The 19,176-nt window shown below is 37.6% G+C and overlaps 1 pseudogene; it reads right to left on the bottom strand.

Moving 5' to 3' along the window:
• LOC136150205 (RNA-binding protein with serine-rich domain 1-like) overlaps nt 1-19,176 on the bottom strand; it is a 75,087-nt pseudogene that overhangs the window by 23,452 nt on the left and 32,459 nt on the right.

Below are 19,176 nucleotides of genomic sequence, written 5' to 3'. Positions count from 1 at the left end.
CTCTAAGGTCAGGATGAAGACAGGGATGTCCACCGTCACACTATTATTCAACACAGTTTTGGAAGTCCTAGCTACAGCAATCAGAGAAGAAAAAAAAAAAAAAAAAATCCAAATTGGTGAGAAAAAAAAAGCAAAACTGTCATTGTTTGCAAATGACATGATACCATACCTAGAAAATCCTACAGATGCCACAAGAAAATTACTAGAGCTAATCAATGAATTTGATAAAGCTTCAGGATACAAAATTAATGCACAGAAATGTCTTGCTCCCATTTGCACTAACAGCAAAAGACCAGAAATATAAATTAAGGAAATAATCTCATTTATTATTGCTCAAAAGAATAAAATACCTAAGAATAAACCTACCTATGGAGGCAAAAGATCTGTACTCAGGAAACTGTAAGACATTCATGAGACTAATCAAAATGACACAGAACAGATGTAGAGATTTACCATGTTCTTGGATTTGAAGAATCAATATTGTGAAAATGACTGTATTACACAAAGCAACCTACAGACTCAATGTAATCTCTATCAAATTACCAATGGCATTTATTACAGAATTAGAGCAAAATTTTTGCAATTTGTATGGAAACCCAAGACCTCAAATAGTCAAAGCAATCTTTTTTTTTTTTTTCCGTTTATTTTTACTAGTTGGAGGCTAATTATTTTACAATATTGTAGTGGTTTTTTGCCATACATTGACATGAATCAGCCATCCTGAACCCCCCCACCTCCTTGAGAAATCAGTCTGTCTGATTTCAAAGTATACTACAAAGCTACAATAATTGATACAGTTTGTTAATGGTACAAAAACAGAAATATATACTAATGGGACAGGATAGAAAATCCAGAGGTAAATATATGCACCTACGTCAATAATTGGTGCTAGGGAAATCTGGACAGCTACATATAAAAGGATGAATCAGTACACTCCATAACACCATACACCAAAGAAAACTCAAAATGAATTAAAGAGCTACTATGAAACTCTTAGAATAAAAGTCAGTAAGAACACTCTTTGATATAAATCACTGTAAGATCTTTATTGACCCACTTCCTAGAGTAATGAAAATAAAAGCAAAAATAAGAAAATTGACCTAATTAAACATAAATACTTTTGCCCAGAACAAGAAACCATAAGTCGAATGAAAAGACAACCCTCATAAGGGGAGAAAACATTTTAAAATGAAGCAACTGATAAGGAATTAATCTCCAAAATACAAATAGCTCATGAAGTGCAATTAAAAAAAAAAAATATATATATATATATATATACATATATATATATATAAATGTATGCAAAACCTCAGTTGACATCTCTCCACAGAATACATACAGATGGACAAGAGAAACATGAAAAGATGCTCAAATGTCACTAACTTTAGAGAAATTCATATCAAAATTACAAAGAGGTGTCACCCTGACACCAGTCAGAACGACCGTCATCAAAAAATCTACAAGCAATAAATGCTGGAGAGGGGATGGAGAAATGGGAACCCTCTTGCACTGTTGGCAGGAATGTAAGTTGATATAGTCACTATGGAGAACAGTATAGAGGTTCCTTAAAAAACTATAAAGAGAACTACCATATGGCCCAGCAATCCACTGCTGGGCATGTATCTTGAGAAAACCATAAATTAAAAAGACACAGCATCCCAATGTTTATTGCAGCACTGTTTACTATAGACAAGACATGAAAGCAACATAAATGACCATTGACAGATGAATGGATAAAGAAGATGTGGTACATACATACAATGGAATGTTACTAAGCCATAGAAAGAAACAAAATTGGGTCATTTTAGTGGATGGGATTCCCTTGTGACTCAGCTGGTAAAGAATCCACCTGCAATGCAGGAGACCTGGGTTCAGTCCCAGGGTTGGGAAGATCCCCTGGAGAAAGGAAAGGATACCCACTCCAGTATTCTGGCCTAGAGAATTTCATGGGCTATATAGTCCATGGGGTCACAAAAAGTTGGACATGACTGCACTACTTTTGCTTTCACTTTCAGGGACATGGATGGACCTAGAGTTTGTCACAACGAGTGAAGTAAATCAAAAGAGAAAAACTAATATTGTACATTAATGAGTGTATATGGAATCTAAAAAAAGAAAAATGGCACAGATGAACCTATCTGCAGGGCAAGAACAGAGTTGCATATGTAGGGAATGGACTTGTAGACACTGGGGAAAAGTGGGTGGAGTGAACTAAGAGTTTGGGGTTGAGGTATGTGCACTGCCATGTGTAAAAAACAGATAGCTTGCTTGAATTTCCTGCTTACCACAGGGAGCTCAGCTCAGTGCTCTGTGATGACCCAGATGGACGAGATCGGTGGAACAGAAGGGAGTTCCAAGAGGGAGTGTGCCGGGGTCCATCTCCAGCAGGATCCAGGGGACCCTCAGGATGAACGGCGTCGGCGAGAGAGAGACACATAGGACCGGCCTTGATAGGACCAAGTCTGCTAGGGAGAGAGACAGAGAGAGAGAGAGAGAGAGAGAGGAGAGAGAGAGAGAGAGAGAGAGAGAGAGAGAGAAACAGACCAGACCAGGAATATGCAGCAGAGTCTGGCAGTTGCTTTATTTTTCACCGTAGCCTTTATACCCTAACTTGGTACATTTCTAAGGGGCAGATAAGCATATAGACTTAGTTTAACATTACATCAGTTTGTCCTTCACAAAACCAGGTGTGCTCTGTATATTTTTGTTTCTGAGAGTCTTTTCCCATAGATTTTTTGTACATTATCTTCTGGCCTTGAGCTTAGCAGAAAACAGAAAAGTGGCAATCTCATGGTACAGCAAGTTGTAACATAATAGAAATACAATCCTGTTAACATAAAAGTCAGTCTTTTTGCAGAAGTTTTCAGCTAAATTTATCTAAAAAGTTTAACACACAAAGACTCTGTGGCTCTGGTGAGGCAGCCCCTGTTTAGCACTCCTGGTTAAAATTAACGATTATCTTATTGCTTTTACATTAGGGCTAAACTCTCATTTTACTAGATCTCCAACTATATTAACAATAGTTTCCACTGCATAACCTCAGCACATTAACACCAATCAAACGTTGATCTGATAACCACTTTTAAAACAATATTTTTTTTGTATTCTCTAATAGGGCTTCCTCACCCCCCAAAGGGCTCTGGGCCTATTAGGACCTTTTTTATGGTTAATCTCTATGTATAATATCTTTTGCCCTTCAGGCCTGTTGACAATTTATGGCTTGCACCTGGTGCAATTTTAAGCAACTTCAAGCAACTTCAGTAGCCCACCCTGTCTTATTTGTGGTTAATCTATTTTCTTTCTATTAGGTGTCATCTCCATGGGAGCTAGATAGGATTACATTGTTACCAAACAGAAATGCAAAGGATTGCAAAAACAGCAGATATGGCACAAAACAGGCTCTTAGTCTAAAAGTTAATTACCTGCAAGAAGCCGCCAGCTAATCTCTATCTAAACTATATTCTATTAGGCACATTTGTGGCTATATTTGTGGAGCTTTTCTCACCCTATGCTTAATAGTTTTTTTTTTTGTTGTTGTTGTTGTTAGTGTACTGTACTTAGGATGTTTAGAACAATCATGAGCATTTTGTGCAATGAGAGCACAGATTTATCAAACAAGTCAGAATGCCAGCAAAAGGGTTTGAATTTAAGCATTTCCTTCATCCCTGGCCCCTTCATAGGGGGTCAGCGTCCAGGAGATATATTAATTAGGGTTTTAAGTTGGTCCTCATTCAGTGAAAGAGGAGCAGGAGAGCTTTCAGCAGGCAACACAAGAATCCGCAGCAGGGCAAACAAGAACAGCAGCAGAAAAGGGGGGAGGATATAGGGTAGGGTAGAGGCTGAGGCCAACCTGGAGGGTCCCTTATCCTAGACGGCCTTGCCTGTCAGGTTTTTTCCTCGTGACCTCATCATGGATGGGGTCCCGGACGGCCTTGCCTGCCCAGTATATTCTTTATGACCTCATCACGGGCGGGACCTCCCATAATGGCTCCTGGCAGGAGTGGATACATGCACACATATAGCTGATCCACTTCATTGTATAGAGGAAATTAACACAACATTGTAAAGCAACTATACTTCAGTTGAAAATACCTTTAAAATGAAGGTATGGAGGCAAAAAGAAACAGATCAATAGGGTAATTCTAAGATAGATGTTAAAGTGAGTCAGATAAAAAGTGGAGGAAAGGACATCTCAGACCACAAGAGGAGCCTGTGCCAGCTCCAGGGTTCTCTGAAATGATTGATACATTCAAAGGACTGAGAAAGCCATGAGGCTAGTGAATGAGAGGCAGATTAGTTAGTGTGAACCTGAAATGGTAGACAAGAACTAAGTTATGTAAGACCTTTTAGACCACATGAAAAGGTTTCATTTTAACTTAAATGCAATGAGAAGCCATTAAAGTGTTTTAAATGCAGGGACTGGTGGGTAGCAATTGATATCTCAATTAATCGAGTTATTACTTGATTAGCTCAATTAATCTAAAACAAAATAAGCAAGGACATACAAGGAAGAAAGGCAGCCTCAAAAATAAGTGGTTATGGGAAAACTGGAAAGTCACATATAAAAGAACAAGATTAGAGTTTTAAATACACCATATACAAAGGTGAACTCAAAACAGATTAAAAACCTAAAAATAATAGTTGAAACCATTAAACTTCTAGAGGAAAATAAAGGCATAACGCTTATTAAGATATATTATAGCAATATTTTTTGGCTTTGTCTCCTAAGGCAAAAAGAAATAAAAGCAAAAATATGCAAATTTAAAATTTAGAAAGCTTTTGCATGGCAAAGGAAACTATTGACAAAAAAATACAATCTACTTTATGGGATAAAATATTTGCAAACGATGTAAGTGGTAAGGGGTTAATATCCAAAGTAAACAGCTCATACAACTCAATATCATAAAACCAAATAATGTAGTTTAAAAACAGGCAAATTACTTGAACAGACATTTTTCTCCAAAGAAAGATATTATTGTTGTTCAGTCCCTAAGTCATGCCTGACAATTTGCAACCTCATGGACTACAGCATACCAGCCTCCTCTGTCCTCCACTATGTCCTGGAATTTGCTCAAATTTATGTCCATTGAGTCAGTGATGATATCTAAACATATCTTCTACTTTTGCCTTCAATCCCTTCCAGCATCAAGGGCTTTGCCAATGAGTTGGCTCTTCTCTTCAGATGCCAAAGTATTAGAGCTTCAGCTTCAGCAACAGAACTTTCAATGAATATACAAAGTTGATTTTCTTCAGGACTGACTGGTTTGATCTCCTTGCAGTTTGAGGGACTCTCAAGTGTCTTCTCCAGCCCCACAATTTGAAAGCATCAATTCTTTGGTTCTCAGCATTCTTTATGGTCCAACTATTACATTCATTCCCTGGAGAAAGGAATGGCAAACTCACCTTTGCATTCTTGCTAGAGAAAGGAATGGCAAACTCACCTTTGTATCCTTGCCTGGAAAAAGAAACCTTGAAGTTTACAGTCTATGGGGTCTCAAAGAATCAGACACGACTGAGAATACACAGCAGCAGCAGAACATCCATGCATGACTACTGCAAAAACCATATATTTGACTATATAGATCTTGGTAGAGTGAAAGTTCTGTTTCACAATATTCTATCTAAGTGTGTTACAGCTTGCCTTCTAGGAAAAAGTGTCTTTTAATTTCATGGCTGCAGTTACTGTCCACAGTGATTTTGGAGCCCAAGAAAAGAAAGTCACTGCTACCACTGTTTCCCATCTATTTGCAATGAAGGGATGGAATAGAATGCTCCAATCATATTTTTTTTTTAATGTTGAGCTTCAAGCCATACTTTTCACTCTCTCTTTTACACTCATCAAAAAGCTCTTTAGTTCCTCATCACTTTATGCCATTAGCGTGGTATCATTTGCATATCTGAGGTTGTGGATATTTCTCCTGCAATCTTGACTCCAGCTTATGACTCATCCAGCCTAGTATGTTTCATGATGTACTAAGTAAAATAAGCAAGGTGACAATGTACAGCCTTGTCATACACCGTTCCCAGTGTGGAACCAGTCACATTTTCCATGTCTGTTTAGCTCTTGCTTCTTGACCTACATACAGGTTTCTCAGAAGACAAATAAGGTGGGTGTTCTAGTACTCCCATCTCTTTAAGAATTTTCCATGGTTTGTTGTGGTCCGTACCTCCAAAGGCTTTATTGTAGTCAGTGAAGCAGAGTAGATGTTTTGCTGAAATTCTCTCACTTTCTCCATGAATATTGGCATTTTGATTTCCTGTCTCTCTGGCTCTTTGAAACTAAGGTTGTACATCTGGAAGTTCTCATTTCATGAACTGCTGAAGCCTAGCTTGAATTTCTTTTCAAAGAAAGATATACAGATGGCCAAAAACACATTAAAAAAAGTTAACGTTGCTAATTATCAGAGAAATGCAAAACAAAATCACAATCAGGTGTCACCTCATATCTGTCAAAATGGCTATCACCAGAAAGATTACAAAGTAGTAAAAAGTGAAACCAGTAAATTGTTGGTAGGAGATATTGTAATATTTGTGCAGCTCCTATTAAAATATTCTATGCAGATTCCTCATAAAATCTAAAAATAATACTACCATGAAAGTGTCAGTCACCCAGTTATGTCTGACTCTCTGTGACCCCATGGGCTGTAACTCGCCAGGCTCCTCTGCCAATGGGATTCTCCAGGTGAGAATATTGGAATAGATAGCCATTCCCTTCTCCAGGGGAGCTTCCTGATCATGGATCAAACCTGCGTCTCCTCCATTGCAGGCAGATTCTTTACCATCTGAGCTACCAGTGAAGCCCCAAGAGCTACCATAAAATTCAGCAATCCCATTGCTGATTGGATTTCTGAAAATCTGAAAAGTTTAATGTATCCAAAATTCAACACAGCATTATTTACATTAACCACAGTATGGAAGCAAACCATGTGTTCATCAGCAGATGAATGTATAGGGAAGATAAGATACATACACACACACTACAATGGAATATTACTCAGCCAAAAAGGAATATAATTCTGCAGTTTGTAACAACATGGATGGATATGAAGGGTATTAGTAAATTAAGTCAGGCAGTGAAACAGAGATATTATATGGTTTCAATTTTAATTGCAATTTTCAAATTCTGGATGGGGAATACATGTAACTCCATGGCTGATTCATGTCAATGTATGACAAAACCCACTACAGTGTTGTAGAGTAATTGGCTTCCATCTAATAAAAATAAATGAAAAAAAAAGTAATAAAACAAATTGATGAATATAACAAAACAGAAGTGGACTCATAGATACAGAGAACAAATTGCAGGTTACCAGGTGTGCAAAGTGGTGGGAGCTGGGGAAAGATAAGGGGAGCAGATTGAGATACAAATTTCCAAGTACAGAATAAAAAAGATACAAGTATTTACTTTACATATGAATTATGAATGGAGGTGTGTAACATTGTATAGGAGGCCATAGTCAAAATCATCCCCAAGAAAAAGAAATGCAAAATGGTTATCTGAGGAGGTCTTACAAATAGCTGAGAAAAGAAGAGAACTAAAAAATAGAGGAGCAAAGGAAAGAGATATCCATCTGAATGCAGAGTTCCAAAGAATAGCAAGGAGAGATTAAAAAAAAAAAAAAAAAAAGCCTTCCTAAGTGATCAATACAAAGAAATAAAACAAAACAATAGAATGGGAAAGACTAGAGATCTCTTCAAGAAAGTTGGAGATACCAAAGGAATATTTCATGCAAAGATGGGCTCAATAAAGATGGAAATGCTATGGACTTAAGAGAAGCAGAAGATATTAAGAAGAACGTGAGGGTGGGATGTTCTGAAAGAACAGCATGTATATTATCTATGGTGAAACAGACCACCAGCCCAGGTGGGATGCATGAGTCAAGTGCTCGGGCCTGGTGCACTGGGAGGACCCTGAGGAGTCGGGTGGAGAGGGAGGTGGGAGGGGGGATCGGGATGGGGAATACGTGTAACTATATGGCTGATTCATGTCAATGTATGACAAAACCCACTGAAATGTTGTGAAGTGATTGGCCTCCAACTAATAAAATAATATTTAAAAAAAAAATAATAAAAAAATTAAAAATAAAATAAAATAAAATAAAAAATAAAATGGAAAAAGGCAAGAATACATAAAAGAACTACACAAAAATGATATTAATGACCCACATAATCCCAATGATGTGATCACTCGCTTAGAGCCAGACATCATGGATTGCAAAGTCAAGTGAGCCTTAAAAAGTGTCACTATGAAAGCACTAGTGGATGTGATAGAATTCCAGCTGAGATATTTCAAATCCTAAAAGATGATGTTCTTAAAGTACTGCACTCAATATGTCATCAAACTTGGAAAAATTAGTAGTGGCCACAGGACAGAAAAGGTCAGTTTTCATTCCAATCCCAAACAATGTTCAAATTACTGGACAATTGCACTCACCTCACATGTTAGCAAAGTATTCTCAAAATTCTCCAAGCTAGACTTCAACAAGATGTGGACTAATGATTTCCAGATATTCAAGCTGGATTTAGAAAAGGCAGAGGAACCAGAGATCATATTGCCAATATCCACTGGGTCATAGAAAAATCAAGAGAATTTCAGAAAAATATCTACTTCTGCTTCACTGACTATGCTAAAACTGTTGACTGTGTGGATGACAACAAACTGGACATTCATTAAGAAATGGGATTACCTTACCAGCTTCATTTTACTTGCCTCCTGAGAGACCTGAATACAGGTCAAGAAGCAACAGTTAGAACCAAACGTGGAGCAATGGACTGGGTACAAATTTGGGAAAGATTATGGCAAGGATGTATATTGTCACCTTGTTTACTTATCTAATATGCAGAGTACATCTTGAGGAATACTGTGCTGGCTGAAGCACAAGGTGGAATCAACATTGCCAGGAGATTTATCAATAGCCTCAGATATGCACGTGATGCTATGCAAGGCAGAAAGAGAAGAACTGGATAACCTCTTGATGAAAGTGATAGAGGAGAGTGAGAAATGTGGCTTAAAATTCAATATTCAGAAAACTGGTATAATAGCATCTGGTCCCATCATTTCATGGCATATAGAAGGGGAACAATGGAACCAGTGACAGACTTTATTTTCTTGGTCTCCAAAATCACTGCTGATGGTGACTGCAGACATGAAATTAAGACACTTGTCTGACAAACCTAGACAGTGTATTAAAAAGCAGGAACATCACTTTGCCAACAAAATTCCATATAGTCAAAATTATGGTTTTTCCAGTAGTCATGTACAGATGTAAGAGCTGGATTATTAAGGACGCTGAGTGCTGAAGAGTTGGTGCTTTTGAACTGTGGTGTTGGAGAAGACTCTTAAGAATCCCTTGGACTGCAAGGAGTTCAAACCTTTCAATCCTAAAGGAAATCAACCATGAATACTCATTGGAAGGACGGATGCTGAAGGTGAAGATCCAATATTTTGGCCACCTGATATGAAGAGCCAGCTCATTGGAAAGGACCCTGATGCTGGAAGAGATTGAAGGCAGGAGGAGAAGGGAATGAAAGACGATAAGATGGTTGGATGGGATCATTGACTCAATGGACTTGAGTTTGAGAAAACTCTGGGAGATCGTGAGGGAAGGAAAGCCTGTTGTTCTTCAGTCCATGGGTTCACAAGGTTCGGACATGCCTGAGCAACTGAACAATAACAATATTGTACACCTGAAACTAATATAACATTGTAAATGAACTATAATTATAATACATTTGACTGATTGGCTGCTTATGGTAAGCAAATTTGTTTGTCTTCCAAAGGGATCTCTTAAAGAATGGTGCATTAAAACAAGTTATTTGTGAAATGAAAATATTCTCCTTCATATTAATAAACAGAAAATGTCAAAGACAGCAGTGATTTCTGGCCTCCAAAGGTGAATGAGGTCTCTCAATACTGTGATCCAGTGGATGATTTCAGCCCCCCTCCAAGATGATTGTTGAGGAACTGGGGGATTGCAAGTAAGAGCCACTTGCTCACCTTAAGGTGAACAAGGAAACAGGATTGACTCCAAATAGTTTAGATGCATAAGAAAGAAATGAATTCAGTGAGCCCAGAGGCATGCATCTTCCCATACAAAGAATGTTACATTCCTTAACTTGATATCTGATCTTTGATGTTCAGACTGCCTGCTCCCTTTGTTGCAAACTTGTACACACCTGACTTCCCATCCAGCCTCCTTGAAGCAGTTTTCTCAGAGGTACTGGGATGCTGTCTTCTGGGCTCCAAGTCCTAAGCATCCACACCAAATAAAGTAACTCTCTAATTTTAGGTTTGACTATATTTTTTAGTTGACAGTTTTGATGACCAACAGAAAGCGATCCAGAGCAGATTTCTCTCTTTGACCTGCACTCTATGAGAAACTGGATCCATTGTACCAGCAGAGGCCCCTTTTGCCCATCCACTTACTTGGGAGTTTGGGACAGATTTGAATAAGTTTCTCCTGGTCCTGAGATCTCCTATTTTGGTTGAGATCCTCAATTTTTATTTGGTGGGATATAGCAGGTACCTGACCCCCTCTCAGCTGAAGAACTGGAAGGGACCTGTTTGAAATTCAACCAGGACATACCCACCATGGGTCTAGATACTGGATGGGGCTCAGTTGAAATATACTGAAAAAATGTCCACTCATGGAAAGGCACAGGTGGGGGCAGGCTTGGATTTACCAAGAAATACCAGTTGCTCAGTTGAAAGATACTGAGGTGTCTCCATTGTAGAAAAATATAAGGAACAGAGTAGCTAACTGGAGAAATTAAATCTCACTCTAAAAATTGAGGGGGACTGTTTAATGCATATGCAATACAAAATTAAAAGCTGGCTTGGCAAAACAATAATCAAGACCTTCTGGGGAAGCTTAGATTTCTCTGTGTCTTTGAGATGTAAATGTCCTATTTGATCCTCCTTGGTTGTACTTTGGTATATTTGTTCCTGTTGAGTCTATAAGGGGTCTTTTTGAATTCTTAATCCTTTGCATCTCTGTGGAGATAGTTTATCGGTGGTCAAATGATGGGTCCTTTGACAATTAGAAAAATTAACAAATTATTAAATCTATAATGCTCTCTTTGTAAACAGCAGTTTTGTTGGTACCTATAAAGCAAAAGTCAAATTAACCTAAGAAAATATTTTGTACAAGAAAAACTGATTTAGGAGGCTTAATTGAGGCCTTCCGTTCAATAGACCTTACAGATGTTAACAGCAATTAAGAATATCAACAAAAAACTTGGGGGAAAAAAATATCTAGCTATTATTTCAAAGTGGCAATTTTCTTTTTTAAGGCATTGCTTTAAATGAATAAAAAAAAAAATTCTGTGGATGATTATTTAGAATGGGATAAATAAAATAGATATTTAAATGATTAAACAAGATTTGACATTGCTACACTACATAAAGTTAATGAGTGAAGAGGAACCCCTTAATGTCCTGTTAATTTCAGTTTTAAATTATATACTTATAGGGCTAGAAAAATTTGCACTGAGATATCTGACCAATTATTTTGGAAAAGTTAGGCCAAAGGGTATGAATTCCTTGACTCTACCCAATTTTAGGGATCCCAGAGCCTTTTATATAAAAGTAGGTAAAAATAGAGAACAACAGCAACAACAAAAAACCTTCTAAATTCTCCCTTAAGACTGAAGCTTGTTGATTGTATTCTTATGAAATCTAAATTCAAAGGTATAGAAGTTGGTGGAATTTAGGTAAATGTATGCAAATTGGCATATTTAAATGGGCTTTATGTAAGGTGGTTATTGGAGAAGGAAATGGCACCCACTGCAAGTGGGTATAATTATTTAATTATCATTATTTAATTATTTAATTTTTATAATATTTATAATATTTATAATATTTATAATATAAATATAAATATAATATAAATATAAATATAATATAAATATAATATTTATAATAATAATTTAATTATTTAAATTAATAATTTAATTATTTAATTATCATTAAATAATACCCTGTTTTGTTTTTTGTTAAATAATTTATTTTAAAATCTACTATTTCTTATTTGAATATTGTACCCCTGACATCACTGACTTGATTGGCATGAGTTTGAGTAAATTCCAGGAGTTGGTGATGGACAGGGAGGCCTGGCATACTGTGATTCATGGGGTCACAAAGAGTCGGACACGACTGAGCGACTGAAGTGACAACTGACTGACCCCTGATTTCTTTTCATTCTCATTTGCATGAAATAACTTTTTCCATCTTCTCACTTTCAGTCTGCATATTTATTTAGCTCTGAAGTGAATCTCTTGTAGGTAGTATATAGATGGGACTGATTTTCTTTTTTTAATCTTTTCACTCAACCTATGTTTTCTGGAGGTGCATTTAGTCTACTAATATTTAAGGTGATTACTGATAGTTATGTACTTATTGATATTGTTTTGTGGTAGTTCTTATTATTCTTATTTATTCTTTTCCTTTCACTCTCTTACCTTGTAGTTTGATAATCTCTTTAGTCCTATGTTTGTGATTCTTCTTCTCTAGTATTTGTGTATCCATCATAGGTTTTTGATTTGTGATTACCATGCAGTTTATATATGTTCATCTGCAACTATTTCTACCTAATTTAAACCGGTAGTCACTTAAGTTCAAAGATATTGTAAAAGACCAACATTTTTACTTCATTCCCTCACATGTTTTTCTTCCCAAGACCTTTAATAACAAACTCACCTCTTTCTAGAGTCCACTCACTACAAAAATATCTTAATTCCAAATGGAAATTAAACTCCTGCTTTTTTAAAATTTACACATAATTGGAAGGTAATTGCTTTACAATGTTGCATTGGTTTCTGTTGTACAACAAGGTGAATCAGTTATAAGTATACATATATGCCCTCCTTCTTGAGCCTGCCTCCCATTGTCCCATCCCACTTCTCTAGGTTTTCACAGAGCACTGAGGTGAGCTTTTTCTTATACAACAGCTTCTATTTTACATATTCAACTCAGCTCAGTTCAGTCACTCAGTCGTGTCTGACTCTTTGCGACCCCGTGAACCGCAGCATGCCAGGCCTCCCTGTCCATCACCAACTTCCAGAGTCCACCCAAACCCATGTCCATTGAGTTGGTGATGACATTTAACCATCTCATCCTCTGTCGTCCCCTTCTCCTCTTGCCCTCAATCTTTCCCAACATCACGGTCTTTTCAAATGAGTCAACTCTTTGCATTAGGTGGCCAAAGTATTGGAGTTTCAGCTTCAGCATCAGTCCTTCCAATGAACACCCAGGACTGATCTCCTTTAGTATGGACTGGTTGGATCTCCTTGCAGTCCAAGGGACTCACAAGAGTCTTCTCCAACACCACAGTTCAAGAGCATCAATTCTTCGGTGCTCAGCTTTCTTTATAGTCCAACTCTCACATCCATACATGACCTCTGGAAAAACTTGACTAGATGGACCTTTGTTGACAAAGTAATGTCTCTGCTTTTTAAATATACTGTCTAGGTTGGTCATAACTTTCCTTCCAAGGAGTAAGCATCTTTTAATTTCATGGCTGCAGTCACCATCTGCAGTGATTTTGGAGCCCAGAAAAATAAAGTCACTGTTTCCACTGTTTCCCAGTCTATTTGCCATGATGTGATGGGATCGGATGCCATGATCTTAGTTCTCTGAATCTTAAGCTGTAAGCCAACTTTTTCACTCTTCTCTTTCACTTTCATCCAGAGGCTCTTTAGTTCGTCTTCACTTTCTGCCATAAGGGTGGTGTCATCTTCATATCTGAGGTTATTTATATTTTTCCCAGCAATCTTGATTCAAGTTGGTACTTCCTCCAGCCCAGCATTTCTCTGATATACTCTGCATATAAGTTAAATAAGCAGGGTGACAATATACAACCTTGACGTACACCTTTTCCTATTTGGAATAAGTCGCTTGTTCCATGTCCAGTTCTAACTGTTGCTTCCTGACCTGCATTCAGGTTTCTCAAGAGGCAGGTCAGGTGGTCTGGTAATGTGTATATCCCCTTCATGGATCACTGTGTTGTCATTGAAAAGGGGCTTGCAGAATTCAATGAAGCTATTAGCCATGCCTTATAGGAACACCAAAATGGACGGTTTATAGCAGAAAGTTCTGACAAAATGTCATCCACCTGAGGAGGGATTGGCAAGCCATGCCAGTATACTAGTGATGAGAACCCCATGGACTGTGTAAAAATGCAAAAATATATGACACTGAAAAATGAACCCCCAAGTCAGAAGGTGTCCAATATGCTACTGGGGAAGAGCAGAGGACAACTACTAATAGTGCCAGAAAAAATAAAGTGTCTGGATAAAAGCAGCAATGAAGCTCTGTTCTGAATGTGTCCAGTGATGAAAATAAAATTCAACGAAGTAAAGAGCAGTATTGATAGGAACATGGAATGTTAGGTCCATGAATCAAGGTAACTTGGATGTGGTCAAGCAGGAGATGGCAAGAGTAAAACTGACATCCTAGAAATCAGTGAGCTAAAGTGGAAGAGAATGGGTGAATTTAATTCAGATGAAGATTATGTCTATTACTGTGGACAAGAACACCATAGAAGAAATGGAATAGTCCTCATAATCAACAAGGTGTCTGAAATGCAGTATTTGGGTGCCACATTAAACAACAAAATAATCTCAGTTTGTTTCCAAGGCAAGAATTCAACATTATAGTAAACCAAGTCTATGTCACAACCACCAATGTCAAAGAAACTGAAGTTGATCAACTGTATTAAGACCTAGGAGACTAGAAGTAACACCAAAAATAAAGGTGTCCTATTCATCATAGGGGGTTGGGGTACAAAAGTAGGAAGTTAAGAAATGCCTATTGTAACTGTCAAGTTTGGCGTTGGAGTACAAAATGAAGCACAGCAAAGGCTAACAGAATTCTGCCAAGAGAATGCGCTGTTCATAGCAAATGCACTTTTTCAATAATACAAGAGATGACTCTACACATGGACATTACCAAATGGTCAATACTGAAATCAGTATTCAATATACACAAAAACTGATTGTATCTTTGTAGCCAAAAATGGGGAAGCTGTATACAAATGGATGAAACAAGACCTGAAGCTAACGGTGGCTCAGATCATCATCTCATCATAGCAAAATTCAGGTTAAACTAAAGAAAGCAGGGACAACAATTAGGCGAGTGAGGTATGACTTAAATCTCTTAAGAATACACAGCAGTGGTGATGAATACCTTTAAGGGATTAGATCTAATAAACAGTGCGTGGAGAACTATGGACAGAGGTCCATAATTTTGTACAGGAGGCAGCAAACAAAACCATCCCAAAGAGGGGAAAAATGCAAGAAGGGAAAGTAGTTGTTTGAGGAGGCTTTAAAAACAGCTGAGGAAAGAAAAGAAGTGAAAAGCAAGGGAGCAAGGGAAAGACATAGCAAACTAAAGGCAGAGTTCCAGAGAATACTGAGAAAGAAAAGGTCTCCTTCAATGAGAAATGCAAAGATATACAGGAAAACAAGAAGGTAAGCTAAAGGCAAAAGAGAAAAGGAAAGATAGAATCCTTCAAATGCAGAGTTCGAAAAGATAACAAGGAGAGATAAGAAAGCCTTCCTCAGTGATCAGTGCAAAGAAATAGAGCAAAATGATAGAAAAGGAAAGACTAGAGATCCTTTCAAGAAAATAAGAGATACCAAAGGAACATTTCATGCAAAGATGGGCGCAATAAAGGGCTCAAATGGTTTAGACCTAACAGAAGTATGGGATACAAAGAAGAGGTGGCAAGAACACACAGAAGAACTATACAAAAAAGATCTTCATGACCCAGCTAATCACAATGGTGTGATTGCCCACCTAGAGCCAGACATTCTGAAATACAAAGTGAAATGGTTCTTTGGAAGCATCACTACAGAAAACGTTAGTGGAGGTCATGGAATTCCAGTTGAGCTATCTCAAATCCTAAAAGATGATGACTTGAAAGTGCTGCACTTAATATGTCAGCAAATCTGGAAAACTCCGCAGTGGCCACAGGACAGAAAAAGTCAGTTTTCATTCCAATTCCAAAGAAACACAATGCCAAAGAATGTACAAGTTACTGCACAATTGCACTCATCTCATACACTAGCAAAATAATATTCAAAATTCTCCAAGTCAGGTTTCAACAGAATGTGAACTGTGAAATTCTGGATGTTCAAATTGGATTTAGAAAAGGTAGAGGAACCAGAGATAAAATTGCTACCATCCATTGGATAATCACAAAAGAAGAGAGTTCCAGACAAAAATCTATATTTTTGTTATTGACTGCAAAATCCTTTGACTGAGTTGATCACAACATGTGGAAAATGCTTATAGAGATGGGATTACCAAACTACCTGACCTGCCTCTTGAAACATCTGTATGCATGTCAAGAAGCAACAGTTAGAATTGGACATGAACAACAGGCTGGTTCCAAATCAGGAGAGGAGTACATCCCTGCTTCTTTAACTTACATGCAGGGTACATCATGAGAAATGCTTGACTGGATGAAACACAAACTGGAATCAAGATTGCTGGGAGAAATATCAATAACCTCAGATACACAGATGACCACACCCTTATGACAGAAAGCGAAGAAGTGCTAAAGGGCTTCCTGATGGAAGTGAAAGAGGAGAGTGTGAACATTGGCTTAAAACTCAACATTCAGAAACCTAAGGTCATGGCATCCGGTCCCATCACTTCATGGCAAATAGTTGGGGAAACTATGGAAACCGTGGCAGACTTTATTTTTGGGAGCTCCAAAGTCACTTCAGAGGGTGACTGCAGCCTTGAAATTAAAAGATGCTTGTTCCTTAGAAGAAAATCTATGACCAACTTAGACAGCATATTAAAAAGCAGAGATATTACTTTGCCAACAAAGGTCCATCTAGTTAAATCTATGGTTTTTAAGAAAACAGCACCAAAGAGTTGATACCGTTGATCTGTGGTGTAAGAGAAGACTCTTGAGAGTCCCTTGGACTGCAAGGAGATCCAACCAGTCCATCTTAAAGATCAGTCCTGGGTGTTCATTGGAAGGACTGGTGCTGAAGCTGAAACTCTAATACTTTGGACACCTGATGCGAAGAGCTGACTCATTTAAAAAGACTGTGATGCTGGGAAAGATTGAGGGCAGGAGGAGAAGGGGATGACAGATGATGAGGTGGGTGGATGGCATCACCGACTCAATAGGCATGGGTTTGGGTGGAGTCTGGGTGTTGTTGATGGACAGGGAGGCCTGGTGTGCTGTGGTTCATGGGGTTGCAAAGAGTTGGACACTATTGAGTGACTGAACTGAACTGATAGATCTCTTCAAGAAAATTGGAAATGTCAAAGGAATATTTCATTCAAAGAAGGGCACAATAAAGGACAGAAATTGTACACATATAATAGAAGCAGAATACATGAAGTAGAGATGGAAAGAATACACAGAACTGTATGAAAATGGTCTTAATGACCCAGATAACCAAGATGGTGTCATCTTTCACTCAGAGCTAAGCATTCTGGAATGTGAAATCAAGTGGGCCTTAGGAAGCAGTGCTGCCAATAAAACCAGTAGAACTGATGGAATTCCAGCAGATCTATGTAAAATCCTTAAAGATGATGCTATTAAAGAGCTGCACTCAATGTGTCAGCAAATTTGGAAAACCCATCAGTGGCCACAGGACAGGGAATGTCAATCCTCATCTCAATTTCCAAGAAGGGCAGTGCCAAAGATTATTCAAACCACCATACAATTTCACTCATCTCCCATGCTAGTAAGGATATGCTCAAAATCATCCTAGCTAGGCTTCAGCATTATGTGAACCAAAAACACCAAGATGTACAATTTTGTTTTAGAAAAGACAGCAGAATGAGAGATCAAATTGCCAACATTTGCTGGATCATAAAGGAAGCAATGGATTTCCAGTAAAAACATCTACCTCTGTTTCATTGACTACACTAATGCCTTTGACAGTGTGGATCATAACAAGCTGTGGAAAACTCAATGCTACCCTCTCAGTTCATCCCATCCTCACTTTTCCCCGCTGACCACAAGTTTGCTCTCTATGCCTGTGTCTATATTTCTACCCTACAAATATGTTCATCAGTACCATTTTTCTAGATTCCATATATACCCATTAATACTTGATACTTGTTTTTCTCTTTGTGACTTACTTCACTCTCTAAAATAGACACTAGATTTACCCACCTAACTGAACCTGACTCAGTTTTGTTCTTTTTTAGGGCTGAATAATATTCCATTGAATATATGTATCACAACGCAACTTCTTTATCCATTCATCAGATAATGGACATCAATGTTGCTTCCATGTCCAGACTATTGTAAACTGTGTTGTAATGAACATTGGGTCACATGTGTTTTTTGAACTATGATTTCCTCTGGATGTAGGCCCAGTAGTAGAATTGGTAGATCATATGTTACATTTATTCCTATACCTAAAATAAACCTCTACACTGTTTTTTTATAATGGCCATACTACTTTATATTCCCACCAATGGTGCAATAGAGTTCCCTTTTCTCCACATCCTTTCCAGCATTTATTGTTAGTACGTTCTTTTGGTGGCTGCTGTTCTGAACAGTGTGAGGTGATATCTCATTGTAGTTATAATTTGCATTTCTGTAATAATTATCAATGTTTATCATCTTTTCAGGTATTTGTTGGCTATTTATATTTCATCTTTTGAGAAATGTTCATTTAGGTCTTTTCTTTTCTTTTTTTTGATTAGGCTGTTTGTTTTTCAGATATTGGGCTGCATGTGTTGCTTGTACATTTTGGAGATTAATCATTTGTCAGTTGCTTAATTTGAAATTATTTTCTTTCATTGTGAGAGATGTCTCTTCACTTTGTTTATGTCTTCTCCCATATTAGGTTCCATTTTTGTTGTCATTGTTGTTACTATTTCTATTACCCTGGGAGGTGAATCAAAGAGAAACATGTAGGGATTTATGTCAAAAAGTATCCTGCCCATGTTTCCCTCTATGAGTTTTATAGTTCCTGACTTTATATGTAGGTCCTAAATCCATTTTGAGTTTAGTTTTTAAGTGTGGTGTCAGAAAGTGTTCTAATTTCATTCTTTTACATGTAGCTGTCCAGTTTTCTTATCACCACTTACTGAAAAGGCTGTCTTTTCTTCATTGTATATTCTTGCCTCCTTTGTCAAAGATAAGGTGCCTATAGGTGCATGGGTTAATCTCTGGGCTGTCTTGTTATATTGAT

Source organism: Muntiacus reevesi, chromosome 18 (assembly GCF_963930625.1).
Source record: "Muntiacus reevesi chromosome 18, mMunRee1.1, whole genome shotgun sequence".
Lineage (NCBI taxonomy): Eukaryota > Metazoa > Chordata > Mammalia > Artiodactyla > Cervidae > Muntiacus > Muntiacus reevesi.
This window is presented reverse-complemented; position numbering and strand designations above follow the sequence as displayed.